The following is an 18942-nucleotide window of genomic DNA, read 5'->3' as shown; positions in this document are numbered from 1 at the left end:
CATTTGACTATCTCCGTCTGATGGTATATTAATGTTTTGCACGCCCAGTGTGTAATGTCTAAGCTTTTTTTTTTAATTCTCTTGTTCACTGGGAGCCACTATAGGCATCTAAGATGTGGTGGTATATGTTGATTAGATGGTATCTTCAAAATCAGCGTGGCCATGGCATTTTGCATCAGTTGAAGCCACCTAACCAAATACGGAGGAAGACAAAGAAACTTTGTTAGCATAATCCAATCTGGAGGTAACCAAAGCATTTATGACTGTATTTCGCACTGAGGCAGGGAGGATGTCCTAAAATCTCCTTTAAGAGCGTAACAAAGAAAAACAGGTTTCAGTAGTGGGCAATAGGTTAAGGTGGAAAGATAATTCTGCATCACATCCGACACCCAGATTTCGTGCCTTTGACGTGGAGAGAGAGGAATCTCCCAATTCCTTAGACCTACAGTCAGGAGACGAGCTGGATTGAGGGCCATCAAAGATCCAAAGCTCAGTTTTGTCAGTTTAGTTTCAAACAATTGGTATGCATCCATTGAGCAACATGAGTGAGGCATAGCTTAAAGACTTTCTGAGAAATGGCAGGTGTTTTATCAATAGGGAACCCCAGCTGTGTATCATTGGCATTCAGAACCACCATAAGGCAATAGGACTGAGCAATTCTAGCAAAAGGGGGCCTTTAGACCTCAAATAACATTGGGCTCAGTAAAGAGCCCTGTGCCACTCCATAATTTAGCTCTTTACATTTTGACCTGCAGAGAAAGATCATGTTTCATTGGCTTCTGTTAGAGAGGAAATATTTTATCCAGCTGATGGACAGCTGATCAACCCCCACACTTGCCACAGCTTTGGCTCCGTAATACAGTTGGCAGATTTGTTTTGACTTATTACGTTCCTACACGTTAATTTGCACCACTTAAAAACACTTGGTTTTACTTGAATTGGTTTTTTGTTCTGCAGAGTGAGCAAGTGTGATTTGTTGAAGCGAAAGAGTAGGGTGCATTAGATTATACAATCAGAATGGAGTGTGACACTGCGTCCAATGCTGCAGGTAAGTACAACAGCACTAGAGAAGCAGAGTGCCCTTGAGCCAAGTTGAACGTTGGTAGCTTTGAGCACGTTCATTCTGCACTTTCATTTGATTAAAACTGCATTGGGTGAAATGTAGTAGCCGATGTTATAAATAGCTGGACTGTCGACTAACTTTTTGAGCATCTTTGAGTCTGCTGATATCATGGATATCAGATGATAATTCAATAGGATGTTAGAATCCGCCAACTGTTTCAAACTGTTCCCAGCAGCAGTACAAAACAGGCATGGTTCAGCAATTGGAAATAGTAGTGGTCTCCAGTGATTGATTAAACAGTATGTTAAGTTACGAAGTTGATGATCGGAAGTTCCTTCTTAAGCACTCACAGGCAGCCAGAGTCAAACAGGGAGCCAGACCTACACTTAAGCAAAACTTGGGCCGAATCCTTCAGTGAGGTTAGAAGAGATAATAATAATAATAATCCACATTTGTAAAGCGCACAATCACCCGTAAGGGTCTCTAGGCGCTGGGGGCCGTCGGGAAGATTAAGCAAGCTATTGCCCAGAGTCACATGGTGCTGGGCTAACCTGCCGCCGGAGCCGGGGATCGAACCGTGATCCCCAGATTCCAGCGTCAGTCGCCCTGGCCGCGGCGCCACACCTCTCCCACAAGAGACAGATGTGACCCATAAGGAGAGACCTCTGGTTCTGTAGTAAACAATGCATTGATGCATCAATCATTCACCAACGTCTAATTAGGGAGTAATAGCAGGGATACATGCCCGACGATTTAGGTAAGATTTAGAACAGTGAAGATTTCCTCAGGGCCATTGGGGGCTAATTCATTTTTTTCTTATAAAAGTCTGTCTGAGTCTTCCTGATGAATTTGATACTTTTTTAAATCCTCCTTGTTGATGGGTTTGTATAAAGTATGTAATTCAATGTATTTTCCATTTTCTTTCTAGCACTTTACACTTGCTTCCTTATTCCCACAAGGCCTATGAGAACCATGGGGCCTAATGGAGCAGTGACCGTAAGCTTTTACTTCTTGGGGTTGGAGGGGGTGCTGCTAAGTTAAGGGTTGACGAGGCAATTATTAACGTATTTGACATTATCCTCAAAAGATCCCTCCAGTGAGGGGAAGGATGCAGTTAAAGCTTTAATAAGGGACTGTTTGCAAATCTTGCTTCAAATCAGAGACTGTTCAAAATCAAAGTGTTGCGCGTTCTGATTGTCATGATCCTTCAAATGAAAAGTCTCAAGAAAGTGATCCGATCAAGTAATCGGGAGAGACATCCTGACTGTAATAGATGGTGTTTTCGAAAACATCCGCTCAAACCTATTTTACTTTGTGAGATGGAGAGGAAAGGAGTATAGCATCATTCAATGTGCATCATTTGTGTCATCGTTACGGAGTTTGAGATCTCCTAACACAGTAAAATTACACCCAGTAGAAGGGCAATGGCATCTGTAGGCGAGTCAGTGGAGTGACCAGTGGGTGATAAATCAGGTTCCCTAAGTAGGAACACTCATTCATAAGTTTAACAACGAAAAGCGCTCCTTCTGTTGTGGCTAGTTTATTTAATTAGCTTGCATCACTCTAATGAAGAACAGTGTGTAATGATGAATTCACAACCTCTACAGTCCGTCATTCATAACAGAAATATGATAGCCTTTCTGTATTACTTTCCCAATATCGAATTGCAAACAGTCAGTCATCTATGTTTCCATAGTGAACCCAATATCCCAGGAGGCAGGGGATAGAAGATCAAAAAACATCTGCAGCATGTTTAGGTAAAGAACAAATATTTATAAGGCCAACAGAAGATGTCTGAAATCCACCCTCCAATCCATTGGTAGCATGAAAAGGTATAGACGCCCCACTATCCTTAGGGTGACAATAGGATCTGAAAGAAACACTTAGTGATATATTCCTTACCTTAGAATTACCCCCCGGCGTCAGACTGGATCCGGAAAGTTTTTTCGTCCGCAGTACCCCTGCGCGTCGGTAGGCGTCGTCGTGCGGCTTTGCGTGCGTCGTTGGCACCGGAATGACGTCGTTGGAGCTACTTAGATGCGGCCATGCGCGCTGATGTCAGTTCTTTCTTTTCGAGCGCCAGTAAGCGCAGATCTAGGAAGAGCAAGTACCCCCGGTAATTTTTTGACAGATCTTTTCACCTCATCTTTTCACCTCATCTTTTTGAGTTAATCGACTCCTGGTGTCGTAAGGATGCCCGGTTTCAAGAACTGCGATGACTGTCATCGTATGATGTCGGTGAGGAACCCCCACGCGTGTGTCTCTACTGCCTGGGGCACGACCACAACCCCAAGTCATGCCCTGACTGCCGAGCCATGGCGCGGAAGACTTAGCGAGAGCAGTCCCGAAAGATGCTTGAAGTCCGGCAGTCGGCTCCGCACCGCTCGAGGTCCCGGTCGTGGAGCCGTCATCACCATTCTTCTGGATCTAAGTCTTCGCACTCTGCGGTCAGGTAAGTCCAAGCATTCCAAAAATAAGTCAAAGAAGCATTGTCGCTCCTTGACTTTCCCTCGCGGCTGAGGGTGCAGGCAGTGCCACCCCTCGCCTGCTCCGGTACAAGAGTGTTCGAGGTATATGAGCTGCAGATTACACACTGTGCATAGATGGCCACCTAGTGTTGGGCCCGGATGTTTGCAGTTTGTTTTTGTTATAGAAAAGTCTTTGGAAGGCACAGGATAGGTGACCCCTCCTTTGGATCATACTGCGCATGGGCATCGGCTCCATCCCCAGATTGTTTTTTTCCGCCACTGGGCTCGGATGTGTTTCCAGCGCTCCGTGTTGGAACCGATTTCCTTCGACGCGCATTCCTCACCAGCTTCCAGAACTTAGTTTCAAACGCGTTTCCAGTTGACGCTACTCTTCAACATCGAAGTTTTCGAATCCGGTCGTCGACGACGGCCTACGGGCCTAATTAGGCCTCGACTCCAGCTCATGGTAAAGACGCCATTTAAAAAGTGTCAATGTGGGTCGAAGTTTCCCCACACCGACCTTCATGAGGTGTGTAACCTTTGCCTCTCCCCGGAGCACGAGGCCAGAGACTGTTCCGCTTGTGCCTCCTTCCGCTCCAAGAAGACGATCCGGGACCGAAGAGCTAGGAGAATAATGGCTCGATCCTCAGCTCCGATTCCAGACGACATCTTCGCAGAGGGCGTCGACGTCCCAGAACAACATGGCTTCGACAGCAACTCCGAGGCAGAAGATTCCAAAGTCGAGGACATGACTCCAGCACAGCGAGTCGGAAGTGAGACCGTCGACCCTGACCCTTCCTCGACTCAACCAAAGAAGGCTCCTTTCACACCCTCGGGCTCGGGTGCACACCGAGACACTGCTTCTACTGCCCCACCTTCGGGCCCGGCTAAGAAGCTAGCTAAGCCTTCTGGCGACTCGGGCTCGAGTCGCTCCCCACTGTGCTGGCGCACACCTACCGGCACCGAAAAAGACAACATCACCTACCACGCCGGCATCGAAACAATCGGCGCCAAAGCATACTGCTAGTCCCTCGGCACCGAAACCCAGGTCGGAACCAAGCAGACAAGCTTTGGATTCAAAAAGACCACCGGAACCGAAAAAACCATCGGATCCGAAAAATGCACCGGAACCGAGAAAATCATCCAAGCCGAAAAAACTATCGGAGTCGAAAAAAACTCCTGCTTCTCCTGTTAAAGACATTGCCAAAAAAACAAAAGAAGCTACTTCGGTGCCGAAACCTCCTTCCGCACCACAAGATCGGCCTCCTGCAGAGGACTTATTTCCCCCAGACTCTAGTTAAAGATCCAACCATTGTTCGAGTAACTCGAAGTTAAAAAAAAAACGACCACTAGATACACCTGCACCTGCTCCTCATCCAAAAAAGGACATGGCTACCTCTCCTCTAAGAGTTCCTTCCCCTTCTCCCCCACCTATGCCATCACCACCTGTGCCCCTACCACAACATTCCCCTACATCCTCTATCATACCAGATGATGACAACAGGGATGATAGCTCTGATAATATAGGGGGTAATCCAGATGATCCATCTATTCCTCCAGGCTCACCTGACCCGTGGGATTATTATAACACCCCAGACATCCCAAATGTCCCTCAGGACGACATATACCCTTCTAGGCCTTTCCCACCAGAAGGCAAGATGGGCTTCAATCAATTAGTACACAGAGCTGAGCAGTATCATGGGGTGGATATGCATACAGACCCTGTAGCTGAAGACTTCCTAATGGATACCTTTGATAATGCACAAAGGTCCTCATCCATTTTACCCATGCTTAAAGGAGTGATTAGGCATGCTCCTGAAGTCTTTAAAGACCCAGTTAGAACTCTGGTCATAAACCCACGAATTGAGAAGAAATATAAAGCTGCCCCTTCAGATCCAGCATATATTAAAGGCCCAGTACCACTAGACTCGCTTGTGTTTTCCAATGCACGCCACGCAAAAGAGCAAATTCACAAACGTCGGGTGAATCTCCCCCGCCAGATAAAGAGTCTAAGCTCCTTGACGCATCGGGGAAAAGAACTGCGTCTCAAGCAGCAAACATGTGGCATATTGCCAATACAAAAGCATTATTGGCAAGATATGACAGGGCACATTATGACTAATTAGAATCGTTAATGCAGCATCTCCCTGATAAGTACAAAGATAGAGCAAATGAGCTTATCCAAGAAGGGATAAATATTACAAACACCTCCATTCGTTGTGCGCTTGATGCAGCAGACACTGCCTCCAGAGCAGTTAACATCAGTGTTTGTTGCGTAGACATGCCTGGCTACGCATATCAGGGTTCAAACCTGAAGTCCAAAGTGCTATTCTTAACCAAGCCTTCGATGAGCAACACTTATTCGGACCCAACGTAGATGTATCCCTTGAAAAGATTAAAAAGGATACAGATACGGCCAAATCTATGTGAGGCCTGCAGTCGCAGGCTCCCAGACGTTCATTTCGCCGCTCATCTTACAGAGGAGCCACCAGGGGATACTCTTCAGACACACCTTCTACCTCGTACAAAGCCCCCACACAATCCACCTATAGTAGGGGCTACCAAAGGGGTGGTTACAGAGGTAACAATAATATAGGCAGAGGTAAAAACAAAAACTCCCGCTCTGCCTCTACCCCTGCCCAATGACTCCCCTCCCCCGCGTCATTCCACTCCTGTCGGGGGAAGACTACAACAACACTTGCCAGCCTGTGAAAACATCACATCACATCAGACAGGTGGGTGCTTCAAATAATTCATAGAAGCAATCGCAATGGAGCGCACACCGCTAGCCCCTCCTCCGGATCGCCCCTAGGGACTCTGGTACATGGAATTCTGAGGGGTGGAAGAGAAGGCCGCCAAACGACAGTCAATGGCCTCGATGCCCGAACCGGCACGCAGGTGCGTCGTCCAGGAGCCCGTCGGCTCAAGGGAGCCTATTTGTAGAAGCAATCGCGATGGAGCGCACACCGCTAGCCCCGGGCATCGAGGCCTTTGACGGTTGCTTGGCGGCCTTCTCTTCCACCCCTAACTATTTTCTCTACTGATGAGGGAAGTTATCCCGAAACCCGAGCCATGTCTCGGGCGATATCCAAAAACCCGGGACATGTATCGGGTCTAGAGATCATCAGTTCAACAAGTACCTACTTGCACCCACTGGGGTGAACCACTCAAGAACTCCATGTACCAGAGTCCCTAGGGGCAATCCGGAGGAGGGGCTAACGGTGGGCGGTCCATTGCGATTGTGGCTTCAAATAATTCAGTCAGGTTACTGTCTAGAACTAACATCCATCGACCCTCCCCCCCCAAACATACCACGCAGGCAGCGTCCAATGTCACAGGAACATTTGTCACTGCTCAGGCAGGAAGTGATATCCCTCCTGCACAAAAATACAATAGAAATAGTCCCAATGAATCAGAATAACAAATGAGTTTACTCCCTAAATTTCTTAATCCCAAAGAAGGACGGATCTCTAAGACCTAATCTAGATCTCAGACCTCTAAACATTTACATACAGTCTGATCATTTTCATATGGTCACACTCCAACAAGTCCTTCCGCTCTTGTTACAAAACGACTTCCTTGTCACTCTAGATCTCAGGGACGCCTACTTTCACATTCCTATCCACACAGCGCACAGAAAATATCTCAGATTTGTGCTAGACGGGCACCACTACCAGTTCAAAGTGCTCCCATTCGGAGCCAAGGGTGTTTACCAAATGTCTAGCAGTGGTAGCAGCACACTTAAGACAGCATATTCACATCTTCCCATACCAAGATGACTGGCTCATAAAAGCCAGCTCATACAGCCAGTGTGTACAACACACTCACGCTACCATTCAACTGCTCCACAACTTGGGATTCCCAGTAAATCACACCAAGTCACATCTGCAACCTTCGTACATACAACAATATCTCGGCGTTACAATAAACACACAACTAACACTAGCCTATCCCTCTCCAGCCAGGATAACAAGTGTACAAAATCTCCTAACAAGATTCACACTACAACACTCGCTTCCAGCTCGAGTGTTCATGCAGCTCATAGGAATGATGGCATCTTGCATATTTATAGTACCTCACACAAGACTGCAAATGCGTCCACTTCAAGAGTGCCTAGCACGCCAATGGAACCAGGCTTGTGGTCATTTAACAGACCTAGTGTTGGTAGACAGTCGGACTCATCGCTCTCTGCAATGGTGGAGCACCAAAAACCTTTCAAAGGGCCGACCATTTCTAGAGCCAGTTCCTCAAATAATCATGACAGCGGACGCATCGCTCTCCGGCTGGGGAGCTCACCTACTGCATCACACCATGCAAGGCAGGTGGACACCGCAACAAAAGTTACTCCACATCAACCACTTGGAGTTACCAGCTGTTTTTCTAACCCTAAAAGCATTCCAAAAACAAGTATCAGGCAAAACTGTCTTAGTCCGCACAGACAATTTGACAGCCATGTACTACATAAACAAACAAGGGGGAACACACTCTCTGCAGCTCTCTCACTTAGCACAGCAGATATGGATATGGGCTATACCACTAAAGATCTTCCTCTTAGCCCAACATGTTCCAGGAGTACAAAACACCATAGCAGATCTGCTAAGTCGACAGACACAGCAGATCCACGAGTGGGAACTTCATCCGCAATTCTTCAACCGTTCTTTCAAATGTGGGGACAAACTCAGATAGACCTCTTCGCCACCCATGAAAACGCAAAATGCCCAAACTTCGCCGCCAGATATCCACACCCGCTGTCCAAAGGCAATGCTATATGGATGAACTGGTTAGGACAATTTGCGTACGCTTTTCCTCCTCTCGCACTAATTCCGTTAGTGGTACGCAAGCTACAGCAACATTCCCTAACACTCATTCAAGTTGCTCCAACTTAGGCCAGACAACTGTGGTACACCGCGCTGCTGTAACTATCTGTGGTACCACACCAGAAACTTAGCCTATCTCCACGCCTATTAAAACAGAACCATGGAGAAATCAGACACCCGGACCAAGCTCAGCTCAACCTAGCGATCTGGCTCCTGAAGTCATAGAGTTTTGCTACCTCAACCTTCCTCCAGAATGTATGAACGTTATTAAAGAAGCTAGACGTCCCACTACTAGAGCATGATATGCTGCTAAATGAAAACAGTTTGTGATATACTGTCAAAACAACCACATAAATCCTTTGTGTGTCTATTCAACTCATCATAGGATACCTATTCCACCTTCAAAAGTGTAATTTGGCCTACACATGTATCAGACTACACCTTGCTGCTATTGCAGCATATTTGCAAAATAGACAACATCTATCTCTTTTTAGAGTACCTGCCATAAAAGCTTTCATGGAAGGACTCAAAAGAATAATCCCTCCCAGAAAGCCACCTTCACCAGTGTGGAACCTAACCATTGTTCTCACACGGTTAATGGGACCTCCCTTTGAACCGTTCGTTATGTAAATGTGAATTGCAATTCCTAACTTGGAAAGTCGCTTTCCTAGTAGCTATTACTTCTCTCAGAAGGGTTTGTGAACTACAAGCATTTACCATTCAAGAACCTTTTCTGCAAATGCATCATAATAAAGTGGTTCTATGTACTAATCCTAAATTCCTTCCAAAAGTCATTTCACCCTTCCATCTGTATCAGTCTGTTGAGCTGCCCTTATTTTTCTCGCAGCGACAAACAGTCGCAGCTCTCCACACCTTGGATGTCAAAAGAGCATTACTTTACTACATTGAAAGGACACAAACTTTTTGTAAAACGAAACAACTTTTTGTGTCTTTTTCACCACCACATAAAGGTAATCCCATATCAAAATCTGGGATAGCTAGGTGGATTGTTAAATGCATACAAATCTGTTACCACAAAGCTAAATGTACGTTATCTATTCCTCCCAAAGCCCATTCTACAAGGAAAATAGGGGCTTCAATGGCATTTTTGGAAACATTCCCCTAGATGATATATGCAAAGCAGCTACATGGTCTACACTGCACACATTCACAAAACACTATTGTGTAGATGTGCAAACTAAACAACATGCCACTGTGGCCAGGCTGTGCTAAAAACTCTGTTTCAAACAACTGCAACAGATACTGGTGGTCGCCGCTAAAGGTGGGTACTGCCATACAATCTATGCACAGTGTGTAATCTGCAGCTCATATGCCTTGAACGGAAAGTGCTACTTACCAGTATGCATCTGTTCTTGGCATGTAGAGCTGCAGAGTTACACACGCCCACCCGCCTCCCCGGCTACCTTTATGGGCCCTGTTTTGCCCTATGACCGCCCTCCTTATTTTGAGCTTGTTCCACAGACTTTAGAGGAAGAGGAGGAGTCTGAGGACCCTCTAGCACAGGACTGTGATTATGATCTGGACTGGGCAGAGGATTTGGCGGATGCCAGTGGTCTTTACACCTCACCTGACCTTGGCATGCTGTCTCCTCCTACCGTGAATACGGAGAAGGGAGCCAGTTACCCAGTGGTGTTGCGTAAAGCAGCCGAGGCTCTCCACCTCGAACTCCCTACGGTGGCCGTCAGGACTAACTTCTTGACAGAAGTGCTCCTACTGGCAGATACCTCTTCGGAGCCCTTGTTGCCTTAATGAAGCACAATCAGACGTTCTTTTGGGCACCTGATCCAGGCCCAACACAGGGGCTCCTGTGGACAGGAACGTGGCCCGACGCCATCGCCTGGCTCCGGGCGACCCCCCTCTTCCTTACCCAACACCCCACGCCTGAGAGCTTGGTTGTCCAAGCCTCGGCATCCCAGAGTGCGTTCCCTACTGCACCTCTGGATAGGGAATCCAAGAAGCTCGATCAGTTTGGCAAGAAGCTGTTTCATCTGCCAGCTTAGGGCTGCAGTCGGTGAACACTGCATGCCTCTTGGGCCGTCATACCCACTCTCTGTGGGACACAATTGCGCAGGTGCTGCCCAACTGCCCGGAGGAGGCCCAGGCAGTTCTTTCCCATGCGGTTGCGGCAGGGAGAGATGCAGCGAAGTTCACCATACGTTGTGGGCTGGACACTGCTGACTCACTGGGCAGGTTGATTTCCACTATGGTAGCGCTTCGGCGCCATGCCTGGTTGAGGACAACTGGCTTCTCGGGGGATGTCCAGAGCACCTTGATGGGGACATGCCCTTTTATGGGCTTCACCTTTTTGGCAATAAGGCAGACAGTGCGTTGGAGCTCTTCAAGGACTCCCGGGCTATGGCCAAGTCCTTGGGCCTGTCTGCCGCTCAGCCTCCTCCACCTTCTGCTTTTCGCTCATTTTGTGGCCACGGAAGGGACGCCCCACAGCGTTCACAGAGCCACAGGCCACAGCAGCAACAACCTCAGCGTGTCCGCGGACGTGGGAACCGTCGAGGCGGTTCATGGGCCAGCGGGCAGGTCAGTCCACCTCCACCCCCGCAGCATCCGCTTCCAAGCCTTCCTAGTCCAACCTTTTAGGCCCATCAGAAGCCAGTGGGTGGACGCATATGCCATCATCTCCACCACTGGTGCAACATCACTTCGGACAAGTGGGTGCTGGAAATTGTCCGAAGGGGCTACTCCCTCCCCTTCGAGACAACCCCTCCAGCCATGCCACCTAAGTACCACCGCATGTTGGGGGATCACTTGGTACTTCACCAGCAGGAAGTTGTGGCCCTCTCAGCCAAGGGGGCCATCACGCGTGTTCCGATGCCAGAAGTAGATTGTGGTTGTTATTCCCACTACTTACTGGTTCCAAAGAAGGACACGGGAAGGACACGTGCCTGCGTCCTATCTTAGACCTTCGGAGCGTCAATCGCTTCCTCCGGAAAGAGAAGTTCAGGATGCTCACACTTGCTCAGATCTTGTCTGGCCTGGACCTACAAGACTGGATGGTGGCGTTGGACTTGCAAGATGCCTATCTTCATATTCCCGTCCTGCCGGCCCACAGGCGCTACCTGCAATTCACGGTAAGCCACAAGCACTTTCAGTTTACCGTGCTCCCCTTTGGCTTTACAAGCACCCCTTGGGTGTTCACTGAAGTAATGGAGTTGGTCGCTGCTCATCTGCGCAGATCAGGGGTTTCAGTCTTACCCTATCTCGACGACTGGCTGTTGGAGGCGGGCTCGCCCCAGGTAGTTGTCTCCCACCTCCAGACTACAGCTGACCTCCTGCATTTGCTGGTGTTTTCCATCAATGTGCTGAAGTCATACCTGATTCCCTCGCAGAAGCTCCTTTTCTTCAGAGCGGTTCTGGACTCGGCTCAGTTTCGGGTTTATCCTCCCAAACAGCGACCCCGGGACTGTCAGGCTATGATTCCGATCTTTCAGCCTCTGTCCCGTGTTTCGGTCAGGATGACCCTTCAGCTACTGGGCCTGATGGCCTCCTGCATCCTGCTTGTGGATCATGCCTGATGGCATATGCGGGCTCTGCAGTGAGACCTGAAGTTCCAGTGGGCACAGCATCAGGGCAACCTGTCCAGATCTCGGAGGGCACTGCACGGCAATTTCAGTGGTGGCTTACGAATTGGGTCAATGGCAGATCCCTCTCCTGTCCCCAACCGGAACATACAGTTGTAACAGACGCGTCCCTTCTGGGATGGGGCAGCCACATGGGAGAGGCGGAGATCAGAGGCCTCTGGTCTCTGGCGAAGTCCAGGCTCCACGTCAACCTGCTGGAGCTTCGGGCGTTCTGACTTGTACTGAAGGCATTCCTCCCCTCTGTCATGGGAAGAATAGTGCAGGTGTTCACAGACAACACCACCGCCATGTGGTACTGCAACTGGGCAGGGCGGGGTCGTGGACCCTATGCCAAGAGGCTCTGTGCCTCTGGGCTTGGCTGGAACATCAGGGCATATCCCTGATTGTTCAACTCCTGGAAGGTTCTCTGAACGCCAGGGCGGACCAACTCAGCCGCCGGACATGATGGATCACAAATGGCGTCTGAACTCTTATGTGGCGCAAGGTCTCTTTCAGCACTGTGGATAGCCCTGGTTAGATCTATTCGCCACCGAAGAGAACGTGCAATGTCATCAGTTCTGCACATTGGAATTTCCAAAGTGGCACTCGCTCTGCGAAGCTTTTCGTCACGAGTTTAGTTGCAGTCTGTTGTAAGCCTTTCCGCCTATACCACTTCTGCCCAAAGTGCGACCGGGCCCAAGTTATCCTTGTGGCTTCGGACTGGACTCGAAGAGTATGGTATTCCGAGCTACTCAGTATGAGCATCGGTCACCCGATCAGTCGGCCTCTTCGGGAGGATCTTCTGTCGTAGCAGCAGGGGACGGTCCGCCACCCACACCTGTCCAGCCTCCACCTCCTTGCGTGGAGATTGAGAGACAGCAGTTGACATCTTTCATCCTGCCCCCCGAATTCCTTAATGTTATCTTGGCAGCCAGGTGTCCCTCCACTAAGACGTTATACTCCTGCAAGTGAAATAAGTTTGTGGCGTGGTGCACAATGAAGGCTGTGGATCCCCTTTCTGCCACTCTTTCAGGGGTCCTTCTTTTTCTTCTCTCTTTGGCCCAGCGGGGCTCTGCTCTGGGCACTATCAGGGGCTATCTCTCGGCCATTCCCACCTTTTTAAGGCTACCAAATCAGCCTTCCCTTTTCAAGTCCCCTGTTGTAAATAGATTCTTGAAAGGCATCACACATATGTTTCCCCCTGTTCCTTTCGTGATGCCTCAATGGGACTTGAATCTAGTTCTTACCTTTCTGATGTGTGCTTCCTTTGAGCCACTTGATAATTGCCCTCTTCATCTTCTCACTCTAAAGACTGCGTTCCTGGTTGCCATCACCTCTGCCAGAAGAGTGAGTGAGTGAGCTCCAGGCTCTTTCTTCTAAGCCTCCTTTGCGCTCTGTCCATCTGGACAAAGTTGTTCTAAGGACTCGTCCTTCTTTTCTGCCAAAGGTTGTCATTGCCTTTCACATCTGGCAGACCATTACTTTGCCCACCTTCTTTCCGCCACCGCATCCCTCTAAAGAGGAAGAGAGGCTCCACCGTCTGGACCCAAAACATGCACTCTCTTTCTATCTGAGCCGCACACAACAGTTCTGGGTGGATGACCAGCTCTTTGTTGGCTACTTGGGTGCCAAGAAAGGTCGGGCTGTGCACAAACGGACCATCTCTCAGTGGTTCGTTCTGTGCATAAAGGCTTGTTACTCCTTGGCTAAAAGTGAGCCTCCGGTGGAGTCGCGCACCCACTCTACCAGGACGAGGGCATCCACTACTGCTCTGGGACGAGAAGTTCCCTTGCAGGACATCTTTCAGGCATCTACATGGGCCTCGCTGCACACATTTACCAAGCACTACTGCCTGGACAGCTAAGTCCGGAGAGACTGCGTCTTTGGCCGTTCTCTTCTCCAGGACTTTCTGGTGTGATCTTGATTCGCAGACCCACCACTGGGGTTGATATTGCTGGGGTATCTACTCTAAGGTAAGGAATCTATCACTACGTGTTTCTTTCAGATGCACAAGTTACTTAACTTCGGTATCTGTAAGAAACATTAGTAGTGATAGATTCCTTACCGCCCCACCCATCCTCCCCGTTCTGCGAACTGATTTCTAGGGTTAAGGTCATCACATTCAGGGCCCTAGTTTCATGGCACCAGTGGTCAGTTTCTTGCATGGCTCTGCATTCCTGGCGCGGAAAGTCATGTACTTAATTGACGTTCGCATGCGTGGGCGCGTCTAAGTGGCTCCAGCAACGTCATCCTGTCGCTAACGATGCACGCAGAGCCGCATGACTACACCTACCGACGCGCAGGGGTACTGCTGACGAAAAACTTTCCGGATGCAGTCTGACGCCTGGGGGTAATTCTAAGGTAGGGAATCTATCACTGCTAATGTTACTTACAGATGTATCGTTACCGAAGGTAAGTAACTTGTGCTGTGGGCAGACACGACAATAGCATTCTGACAGTCCGGGTAAATGGCTGTATTAAAGAGTAGCATAGTCAAAACTATGAAAGCACTTATCTCCCATGTTAAAAAAAAAATGTTGTGTATCCGATAACCTGTACCAGAGTAGTAGAAGAATGGAAGCATGGCTGGGACTGGGTGTGATTCGGGTAGAGATGGGCTTGCCTTTGGCGCACCAGTGGCATATTTCACAAACTCACAATGGTTCACACAGAGCTCATTTGCGGCAAAATAATGGCTATATGACAGCAACATTACTCTAGTTGGAACAATGCACTCAGTAAAACAGTGTTATCCAGTATTGGGGTATCTTTCATAGATTCACATGCCTGAATCATTCCCCGTCGTCGAGGCGGGAGTCCCACGGTAAATAAAAAAGCAGTGCCAAAAGCACTTTGCAGTAGTAGGCCCTAGAAAAAAGGCCTGAGGCCTATATTATAGTAGCCTATCTACCTCCTTATGCTAAAAGACCCAAAGTCTTTGCTCCAACCAATCAGCTCACAGCACCCTCTAGAACCTTCCCTGCAGAGCCAGCTCTCCTCAGATTTTCACCGCACGTCGTGTGGAAGGGAGTCTCCCTGAGTCTTGACTCAGTTTTTTCTTCAGAGCTTCAAGATGTCTGACAAGAAGGCCTTGTTCAGACCCTGCAGAACATGTGAGAAGAAGAGGGTCCATGTGGATGACTTACACAAGGACTGCATTTATTGCCTGTATCCCAAGCATGAGGCAAAGACCTGTAAGATCTGTGTTACCTTCCCTGCCAAGACCTTAAGGGATAGGGAGGCCAGAGTCCTTTTGTGGCTTAAATCCTCTTCCAAGGATGATGATGACAGAGCCTCTACCTCTAGCAAGAGGGCGAGGTCTCAAGAGGATAAGATAAGTGAGGGGAGAAAGCATGTTAAGGCCTCCCACTCTACTTCAGGCTCTTCACAGAGATCCAAACATTCTGTCTCTGGAGCCTCAGCCACCAACGATCCGGCAAAGAAAACAGTGAGTAAGACTTCTACTGTCTCCTCTCCAGTTACTACTGTCTCCACTTCAACCTCTTCTTCTATGGATATGATATCCACTACGTCTATCACTACACCTATTGTGTCTACTAAAATCAGTATCGTGACAAAAAGAACTCTCGTAGACGACTCGTCGACGAAGACGCCGTCATCATCAAAAAACTCGTCATCTAAGAAGAGCCCGTCGACTAAGTCGGCGACGCCGCCGTCGACGACTGCCTCGTCGACGAAGAAAGCATCAACGTCTATCCCGTCGACGACGAGCCCGTCATTGGTTGCCTCGTCGACGACCGTCCCGTCGACGGTGGCTCCATCGACGACGAGTCCATCGACGATTGTCCCGTCGACGTCCAGCCCGTCGACGACAGCCCCGTCGACGGCAAGCCTATCGTCGACGATGCCCTCGTCGTCGATCTCGTCGACGATAAATCCGTCGACGACGACATCTTTTCAACAAATGGATGCGCCTTGGTCTCCGGGGTCATCAAGGTCGATGGAACCAGCTTTATTAAGACCTGCCACTGGGAATCAGGCCTTTTGTACGCCAATAGCGACAAAAAACTTTCAACTAGTGTCTTTTAAGAGGCAACAAGGTTCATACATATCTCCACTTATGCCTTCTCATCTTCTGGAAACCTATGCGGACGATGAAGAAGATGACTATGAGGATGATGATGATGAGGGTGCTTTTGGGGTGGCACGTCATCCATCCGAGCTTGTCATCAAGTGCCAAGATGATGATGAGGAGGATTCATACGCTGAGCACTATTACCAAGGGGATATCATAGTGCCTCATTCATTGGATCATCAGAGAAGGCCTAGAGTCCCGGAAGTCACTCAGTTGCCGCCTAATTTGATACAGGATTTACAGGCTATGCTGGCGGATTACAAACAGCGTTTTCCTCCGCAAGTACCTCAATCTGACACGGTAGCTCCTCCTCGGCAACAGCCACCGGCTTCTCCAATTGTGGACACTACGCAACCGGTCTTGCCTCCACAACCTCTGGATTCATCATCAGAAGAGGAGGTAGAAGATGGAGAGTTGCCTAACATTCCTTCATCGGACCCATGGGATGAATATGTTATACCCATGCCGTCCCCTCCGACTCCACAACCTTCAGATTCACCGCCTGAAGATGTAGGTGGTTTTCACAACCTGATGCAGAGGGCATCAACCAGGTTTAAGCTCCCTGTTACAGTGGAGCAAACGGAGTGTTTTCTCCATGACTTTAAAGAGGAAACAAGGAAGATATCTAGAGCCATTCCCATAATTGAGTTTATTTGGAAGGAAGGCATAAAGATAATGGAAAACCCTGCATCTGTGCCTGCTGTGTTACCCAGAATAGAAAAGAAATATCGTGCCCCGCTTTCTAGTCCGGCGTGTCTTTTTGGCCATCCACGCCCGGATTCGGTAATCTCTCAAGCGGCGCAGCAAAGGTCAAAGAACCCAGCTACCCCTATTTCTACTCCACCAGATAAAGAGGGACGAAGATTAGACCTTATTGGGAAAAAGTTCTCCACTATGGCTGCAGCATCCATCAGGATAGCAAATTCAATGGCGATTATTGGACGCTACGATCGCCAAATGTGGTCGGAGATGGCTAGATTCATAGAGCTATTGCCAGAGGACTCAAGGCAAGAAGCCAGGAAAGTTTTAATGGAAGGAGAGCGGGCAGCGGAAGAATCCATCGACTGCGCTCTAGATATGGCGAATACGAACTTCAGGCAGTTGGCTGGAGCAGCCGTCCTGAGACGTCAAGGGTGGTTAAAAGCCACTACGTTTCGTCCGGAGGTTCAGTTGAAAATTCTGGACATGGCTTATGACGGAAAGTCTCTCTTTGGAAAACATGTCGATGAGGCTCTCCAGACGATTAAAACTGACACGGATACCGCAAAGTCGCTAGGATCCTTACAATATAAAAGAGGTGCGTTCAGAGGAGCTAGAGGACGAGGTTATTCTTCCAGGGGAAGTTATTACCAACAAGGCAGACAGTATCAACCACAATACCGTCAAAACTACCAGTCTGCTTACAGACAATCTGGATCGGCTGGTTTCTCTCGTCAAGGAGGAAGAAGGCGCGCAAACAACCAAGGACGAGACAGTCACAAGAAACAGTGAGAGCAATTGGGCGCCACCTCCAACCCCTTACCTTCCCGTGGGCGCGAAAATATCTGCTTTTCAACAACAATGGCAGAATATAACATCGGATCGGTGGGTGTTAGACTTGATCCAACATGGTCACACCCTAGAGTTCATCACCAAACCTCCACCAACTCCGCCCAGGGGCCCCCCTCCCCCTCGTCTTCACCTATTGTTCAAGGAGGTTCAAGCTATGCTACTCAAGAACGCAGTAGAGAAGGTTCCAATCCATCAGAGAGGGACGGGTTTCTATTCCCGTTTTTTCCTCATAAAAAAGAAAACCGGGGAATGGCGACCGATCCTAGACCTGCGCAATCTGAACAAATATCTCAAGAAGCAGGGATTTCGAATGGTCACCCTCTCGGACATTCTCAGTTGCCTCAACGAGGGAGATTACATGGCCTCCTTGGACATGGAAGACGCATACTTCCACATCCCAATCCACCCAAACCATCGGAAGTACCTCCGTTTCACTGTGGCAGGCGCCCATTATCAATTCAAAGTTCTCCCATTCGGCCTCAAGTCGGCCCCAAGGATTTTCACGAAGTGCCTGGCCCCGGTGGCAGCAGCTCTTCGGGCAGCAAAAGTGCAGGTCTTCCCGTATTTGGACGACTGGCTAGTCAAAGGTCCATCAGAAGCCAAAGTGAGAGCCGACATTACGGCATGCTGCAATCTCTTCGCATCGCTAGGCCTCACAATCAACAAAACCAAGTCTCATATGCATCCGGAACAAAGCCTGTTGTTCCTAGGAGCTTGCCTAGACACGGTGGAATGCAAGGCATCCTTGTCTCGAGAGAGACAACTCCGTCTGCAGGCGTTAGCCAGAAAGCTGGCAAGAAGAAAGTCACTTTCAGTTCGCCTATATGCATCACTTCTGGGGATGTGTTCTTCAGCCATCAACCTCATTCCATTGGTGCGTCTAAAGATGCGACCGCTGCAAGAGGAGCTAAACTGTCAATGGCATCAAGCGACAGGTTCATTCGAGGACACCATCACAGTCACCAACAGGATGGTACACGCACTCCAATGGTGGTCTCAGATCAGCAATCTGGAGCAGGGGCTTCCATTCTTGCAGAATCCTCCGGATTTTATTCTTACAACGGATGCGTCCATGGAGGGTTGGGGTGGTCACCTCCAGGAACTGCAAGTGCAGGGACGATGGTCTCAGCAAGACAAGAGATGCCACATCAACAGCCTAGAGCTGAAAGCCATTTGTCTGTCTCTTCAAGCGTTCCTCCCCAGGATAGTGGAATCCTCGGTCTTAGTCAGAACGGACAACACCACAAGCATGTTTTATATCAACAAGCAGGGAGGAACGAGATCGGCAACACTATCCAAACAAGCCCAAGAGCTATGGAGGTGGTTAACAGTTCACAACATAACCCTCAAA

The 18942-nt window shown here is 48.9% G+C and overlaps 1 protein-coding gene across 1 annotated transcript in view; it reads left to right on the top strand.

The window, feature by feature from the left end:
• The window catches only part of MDM4 (MDM4 regulator of p53), a 373509-nt gene that overhangs the window by 338622 nt on the left and 15945 nt on the right, over positions 1-18942 (top strand). The window lies entirely within an intron of this gene.

Source organism: Lissotriton helveticus, chromosome 5_1, assembly GCF_964261635.1.
Source record: "Lissotriton helveticus chromosome 5_1, aLisHel1.1, whole genome shotgun sequence".
NCBI classification, from domain to species: Eukaryota; Metazoa; Chordata; class Amphibia; order Caudata; family Salamandridae; genus Lissotriton; species Lissotriton helveticus.
The sequence above is the reverse complement of the archived record's forward strand: the minus strand, read 5'-3'. Positions and strand labels throughout refer to the sequence as shown.